Here is a 7,887-nt window from a genome sequence, read left to right as displayed (position 1 = left end):
GATTTAGATTATTATCATTTCGATGCTGATATATTTGATATATAGATTTTACTTACACTGTATCATCATACAAAACCCAGGGTAAGCAATGGGAAAATAATCTGGAAAAATATTAAATGAGATTGTCTTTAGTGCGGGCTTTTGGGAGTGTTTGTTTAATTAAAGTCCTTGCACACCATAAAGTCAAGTCAGGTTTATTTACAATGATGATCACATATCACATGCTTGCCTCATGTCCTTTTCACTGGTGCATGACAGATTCAGAAAACGTAAAAAGAATAGTTCCATATTTTGAGAAATCTGCTTACTTACTTCCTTTTCAAGATTTAGATCAGAGAAGATGGATACCATGTTTGTAAATTAAATAAAAAAGATGATGAATATTTGTAGTGTGCCAGACATTTTTACAGTGAAGACTTCAGGAAGTTACTGTTTTTCAAATTAGATATTGGCACGTACAACTTTAGGGATGCTAGTAGGTGGATTTTATTACTTTTGGACAAAGCCAGGCCAGCTGTTCCTCCCTGCTTCCAGTTTTGCTGAGCTAAACTATCTAGCTGCTAGCTGCATTAAAGAAACGTCCCTAAAAATGTTCCTTAATATTGCTCTATTCAATGATAAACTCAGAAATCATCATTGAATATTAGTTTTGTTGTTGATTATTAAATGATTTTTGGATCTGATGAGTGTTGAGTTTGTAGAGCACCTTTAAAGGCCCAATACTGTTACATATTAAACATGATGGGAGGTCCAGCACTCTCACTGTGCTGAGCAATGAATAAGAAATGGGTGTGGGAGCTCTTTCTCACCAACCCAGCCTTGAAGGGTGAGGCTGCATGATGTCACCCCCTCACATCAATAACAGCCTTATAATGGGAAACAATCTGCAGAGCTCCAATCTCCATGGGGCTGACTTCCTCCAACAAATGAGCCCCGTCCACCGCCCACTACACAAGGACAGGACGTAACACTTTTTGAGAGCTGATTTACATCTAAATAAATACCGGCCTAGACGAAACAATGTGCGGACCCAAAGGAGGAACCGGCGTCTCTCCTCTGGGCACGTCCAATTTATACTGCCCGATCAAGCCAAGCTGCAGGACACGATAAGACGGAGGGGTGGGGGGGTACTGCAGAGTTGAAGTATTGTACTGGAGTCAACCTGCTCTGGTTTGCGAAACACAATAAACTATAGCTGAAGAATGAGGGGTTGAGATATACTAAGGCATAAAGAAATAAAGATTAAAGAATATTCCCTGAAGTCAAAACAGGTATTTCTCACCAATTAGTGTTCACGGTTTGTAAAAGTTCTTTTTGGACAACTATGAAGTCCAAACTTTTTCCCTGTCACCTTGACAAAGCAATAACTGGTAAGACTTAAGTAGTTGTAACTACTTTATGTAGACTTAGATTCCCAACTTCAGAGGGTCTCACAAGATATCCGAGGGGTTTTGAGATGATTCATGTGAAAGGAAAGAAGTTAAAGAAAGTTCTTATCAACACATTTTCAATAATTCCTTGTGAAATGTATACAGTGGTATAAAATGTAGAGGACCTAAGTCATTATTGAGTCAAACTGGAAATCTTTGTAGGTGTATACTTGTATTCTGGCTTTCTACTCGAACATGTTTACATGCTTTAATGTTAAAAAAATTAAAAAAAACACTTAATTGTTGACTTTTTTGTGACCTTGCAAATACAGCTAAGGTTCTTTCAGCAGCAAAAACATTAAACTTCCTACAGAGTGGACTGTCCTGTCACTGATTCCTGTCTCCCACAAAAGGCCTCCAAAAATGTTATCAGCTCCTGAGGCACCCATAACGTGTTAATCCCATCCTTCCAAGAACACGCTGGTGCAGACTCCTTGCAGTCGCGACCAATTACAGCCTGCATGCGGCTGATGCACGCCAGACTTCTCTGAGCTTAGCTCAACGCCAAACCTGGAGCCTGCTGAAGCCACCACATCGTCCTTCCTGTCTGCCCTGCTCTGTCACAATAATTGTATACGCCACTTACTTTCACAACTTTAATTCATTAGTTATCATATAGGATACTTTTGACTTTGAGTAATGGTAATTGTGTGTGTTGTGGAAATGCCACTATTCTATGTGAATGCTCACCTTTTTGTTGAGAAGAATACATTTTGGGAGGAGATAGACCAAAGAGTGTGATCATATAAGATAATGCTGTTGGGTTTTATGGTCCACAACATGGCCCGCAGTTGCTGCTGTCGAAACTTTGGACTAACCCTTATTTTAAAGGGGAAAAACTCTCCACTGGTCTATCCATAGCATAGTTTATCAGCCAGGGTCAAGCAGGGATTTGGGCCAGAGGCTCGGGGAATGCACTTAACCAAGGTGGCTGCTGTACCTCTGTTAGCGGACTCAGGGTGTGGGTCAAGATGGCCGCTATCCACCCGTCCAGCAGTCTGGACGTTCAGCCGCCACTCGCCTTGTCCGGGAGACGCTCCTATATCCTCCCATGTGAGCTTGGATTTCAAAATAGGGCCATGTGTCGAAAGGACATGCGATAGCGCAGCAAAGACAACTGCTGTTGGGTGTAAGTGTGTGAGCGGTTGATGGTGGATCCGAGGTGAGGACACTAATACATGAAGGTGACAGGACTGGGGTTCACACCGCTGCGTTTAAAAAATATGTATATTTTAATACAACTTTTTTTAGAAGAATCTAAACATACATAGTTGGAGACTTTGGCTCATTTAAAGTTGCACTAATGAATCCTTATACATACAGGTATACATGTGTGGTTTTTAGGCTTCTTTTAGTTTGGGTTTTAGGGCCTCAGCTTTAGTTTTTTGGTTTTAGTTTCATATTGTTCTTACGTTCATCATATGACCCAACACACAAGTTCAAAGAAAGCTAATGTTTCCCTGTATATGCTCGATGTGTTTAACAATTTTTCCATATTTAACTTCATAAAATGACAATATGTGAACGTTGCGTTCAAAGGTTGTTGCACTGGCCAAAAAAAGTTTAAGTAAAAAAGAAACAAGAACTTAGTTTAGACGTTAGTTATCTATGCAGTGACCGAACTGACACCTGACACCATGAAGAATGGACTTTCCTAGAAATCAAAATCATTCACATCACAAGTTATGGCTAACCTTAAATAGCTACACATCATTAATATTCAAGAATGCATCCGACTGGGGACGGCCCTAACCCGTCGTTCCCAGTCTCTCAGAAAACAACAACTCTGGCTTCAGATGAAATATAAACAAATAAATATACAATATACAAATTGGTGACTGCTTATGCTTTACAGGGGCGATGGTGGCGGGAGCCGATCCCAGCTGCTTGGTTGAGAGATGGGGACACAGGTCACCTGTCAATCACAGGCCGGTTATGTGGAGACAAACCATTCACATTCCAACCTACGGGCAACATTTGACTCAACAATGACCCTAACCTGCATGTCTTTGGACTGTGGGAGAACATTATAGAGTCCTAGCTGGTCAGGAAGTTCAATCCCAGGAGCCTCTTGCTGTGAGGCGCCAGTGCTAACTGCTAAATGCATTTGAGTCACTTGAAATCAGCTATGTGAAAACAATATTATTCCAATAATATTCCAGGTGTGAGGCACTTGGCTGCACTAGTCAGCTTCATCAGTACGTCTCTTGCAGATTGTATTAGTAAGTAAAGACTCTTTGTAGGCCTCTGCAAGATTCAACTGTCAAGGCCATTGTAGTAGAAACCCTCCTCGGCCAGGCCCTTATATTTTTAGGAAACGCTATTATTGTTCTGTTCTCTTGTATTTCGTGCTCCAGGATGCGTTTCCCTGAACAAGGTCAGAATTCCTGTTTTGTCATCATTATTCAACCAGAGAATAGTTAACTTGCCCACAATGCTTTGTGCTCTTGGTACTTGTTTGTCTTCCATGGATACAAATAGACCTGAAATGGAATTTGGCCGAAGCGAAGTGAAGCTATTGTGGCAGAGAATAGTTTGGAATCAATTTAACTCAGCTGGAAGTTACCCTGAAGTCATTTGCTATTGATGGACCAGTGGACAAAAAGAAAGCCCTTAAAAGGGAATTCCCCTTCAAGTCTCTGAAGGCCCAATAATGTGTTGTAATTAATAATATAATTAATGATAATTCTGATGCATGTAGGTTTTAGACATGGCAGTTTATATGGAGGATATGTGACAACTTGGGTTTCTGAAAAAATACCACATTTTTCATTGGCAAACACAACATAATGCATCATATAACTCGAGTATGACCTCAGTATTCTGTCATGTAACTTCAATAATTAACCCACAACCATCAGTATCCTGATTGGTGGTCTGCATGTCCTCATTTATAGTGAGTTTATTCAGATGTATTCAAGCTCCGCTGCCCTCTGACTCACCTGCACATTCAGGTATGCAAAAGTATTGTTTTTCATGAGTTGCAGTAAATAAATGTTCATGTTTTTAGACACTTATCATACATTTTAATTAGGAACATTATATAATAGAAAACTTTTTAACAGGTTTTGAATGGTGGGAAGCATCCTCTAACAACAAAGATATCAAGGGAATATTTAAATTATAACTTCTTTGTATTCTCCCTTCTAATGAGATGTGATATGTCGTCACAAAAGTTTAGAAACAACCTCTGGACCGAAGGGTTTGTGAGCCTGTTGGGACTATTGAAGCTTGATACTAAGGGACAGCTGCTGTGTCCCCCTGCTGAGAGGGAGCCCATTTTAACAAGGCAGGCCTATTGTCTTTTCCCAAGAATGACCAGAGAATGTGGCAACTCCCTGGGTCACACAGTGTTTACTAGCGTGTGTGTGTGTGCGTGTGTGTGTGTGTGTGTGTGTGTGTGTGTGTGTGTGTGTGTTGGTCATTGGGGTGAGTGGTGGGACAAGGCTGTGTCGTTTTCATTCGCATCACTATGGGAGCACATGCCATCAGAGCTAATTACCTGCCTGGAAGAACCAATTAAGACGCCCTCTAATGCCTTAAGACGCCCTGTAATGCCCCCCAAAAAGATGAACAGGACAGAGGCATAAAAAGGGACATTTGAAGTCGACTGTGTGGAGACACGGCTCCCTCTGTCTCTGTTTCGGGATGCCAAAGCACGGACAAACAAACACAAACATTTAATACAATTTGGTGTTCATAACAGTTTGTACTGGTTTCATATTTGTTTCCACTCAAAACGTGAATGAAACACATGATTGAGCCTTTAGAATTGTTTAAATGGACTGAAGTCTTAACTTTGCCATGTTTTCTTTCTAAAACATGTTTTCCCTTCATCTAAAACAGTTTTTTTCCGACATAAACAATAGTTTGAAATTAATGGTATTTTTTTGTGTTGCTCACAGTGATGTTCATCTCATAAGTCACAGCGGTGTCCAGAAAATAAAGAGCAAACAATGCAGATTAGCTGCGAATTTGAAACCACTTGTCTCTGGAAAAAAAGACATTTTTGCACTTGATTGGATATAAAGACGTTCCATACGGCATACATATCTGTTTTTATGGATAAGTGTCTTCTTTAAACGTATTAATAATAGATTATTCGATACATTTATCTAAAGGTGGGAGATATCCTCATTGTTTTTGACATCAAGCAATGTATCACGCTGTGATATGTATGCTTAACAGGAAGACACTATTTTCTCTCATGATAGATGACTGAAGGTTTATTTGATCGGAGCATTATCTGCTGATTAATGACAATCAAGTTGATAAAAAACAACTTTTGAAACCAAATCAACAGCAACAGCAATCCCATTACAGACCGGAAGATTTTCTATGTTACTCAGTGGCGGATTTAATCAAACAATCGGCCTCCACTGCCTCCTGTGTACAATGGGACCTGACCGTTTCGTTCCTATTCTCTGAGCTCGTAGTGAAAGCATTATGGCCTGTGAATGTCCAGAAGCACCTTGAGAATAATAAGGCCATTGTGTTTTGTCTTTTCCTCGTGTGCTGCTGTGAAACCCAACACTTTGTTTGAAATGATCGGCCTTAACCTTTTTTTTCTGACTGTATGAGTGAAGCTGTCACAGCTGGACTCCAGAAGCACTGCGAGATAATTATAAGACATGGAGCTGTTCTATGAACAAACATGGCCACCAAGGCCAGAGGAAGGGAGGGACAATGGAGGCAAATTACTTCAGACTGGAGGTGTTGGCAGGCTGTCGTTACACTTACAGCAGTGGTCGTTGGCATACTTGAACTCTGACCGTCTTTAAAAAAACATGCTCATTTTATTGCCCAAATATCTGCTGCAAATTAACCCAAGTGAAAACCATATCATATTCATGGTTCATTTTGTTTCTTTCTGTCGTGGGAGGCTATCGCACCTCATTCTAACCATTGGTCACTTTTAAAATAAAATAAAAATGCTGCATATCCTAATAGAGGTCTTTCCAAGCATTGCAGACACAGTAAAGCCAAACAACACTGATCCCACAATGCAGCTTTGTGTGACCCCAAGTTATATTACATGGAAGTATAATGTCACAACCATTATTTATGTCTCTAAACATGAAATCCTTATCCAAGCTGGACTTGGGCGCTGAATGTTGCTGTTGTTTCTAATCTTATTCCTGGATATAAAAAAAAAGAAAAATAGCTCTTCCTACTAGATTAAAGTGCATACTCCATTTCCTTTTCTTTTCTTTATTGCACGAAGCACCAGTTTGTTTGACAGGTGGTTTTGTTTTGACTTGAATACAAAGGAAACCTTAAGGCCCTTTTCTATCTTCTAAAACCAATTCTCCCACCTCAAAGCTCCTCCTCCGTGGTGAAACACTGCTCCTGGATCTGTGGATAAACACATTGGGACCAGGTTGCTTGAGGCCAAATGTTCCACTTTAAAGAATTATACATTTAGACTGTTGCCTTCTATTTTCATCTAAATCCCAATAAACTGTTACATTTGTCACTCAAAAAGGTGTTTTATTGCCCCTTTCATATGTGGTGATGCATTTAATGTCAAGTGGAATAGATCATTACATTATTGGGCAATACACCAGTGTTTATTTAATCAACTTAAATGGATTTTATGTCTTGTTTCATGCCATTGTGTTGTCGTAAAGGTTTATGCTTTTGTTTTCCCATTTGCAATCGGACTCTTTTGTATCCGCCCTTACAATCAGCCCGTTTATCTGATTCAGACACATTTGACAAACAATTGTTTAATGCCGTGCAATGGTGACCAGATCATAGCTGTTTCACAGGTTTCACTTTTATGTTAAAATACAAAAAAATGACATGTTAGCAGCATGGCTGCAGGCACAGCAGCATGTCAATTGATTCCTTGGAAAATTGTGTACATATTCAGGGTTTCCACTGACTTCCTCTTGTGCCACCATGAGGCTGACATTAGTGGTTTGAAGTAAAACCTTTGTGGATTTCCACAAAATGTAAGCAATTGGTTTGTATATCTTTTTTTGTTGCCTTTTACTATGAAGACCCTGTAACTAACACAAATTATAAACAAAATATTACTATACCAGGCTCCAGTGCAACCGCTCTGTCTATACTCAAAACCCAGATTATCCCTCTGAGTTTACTCATCTGGAGTAAAAAAATAACTAATACCTATTTGTTTTGTGTTCTGATCTAATGAATGATTCAGTTTCACATTGTAAAATAAAGGACAAATCCTTCAGTGGATCGATTGAAACGAATTTGAGTTGACCCCCAGGCTGAGGTCAGGAGACCCAAATGCTACTTCAGCCAAACTTAACCCCCGCCGGGACACCCTGTGTCCTCGATCTGGTTTGACAGCAGCCGTTGTTTCTGGGGGAGGGACGGAGGAACTCGTGTCCCCTGACGGCTCACTAGAGGGTGACGGTTTGGAAAGTCCTCTTTGACCTTTGACGTCGGGGCTTGAGGAATGGACAGTCCGCCCCCCACCGCA

This window comes from Clinocottus analis, unplaced genomic scaffold (assembly GCF_023055335.1).
Source record: "Clinocottus analis isolate CAN_PGR_092001 unplaced genomic scaffold, fCliAna1.0.p SCAF_15, whole genome shotgun sequence".
Lineage (NCBI taxonomy): Eukaryota > Metazoa > Chordata > Actinopteri > Perciformes > Cottidae > Clinocottus > Clinocottus analis.
The sequence above is the reverse complement of the archived record's forward strand: the minus strand, read 5'-3'. Positions refer to the sequence as shown.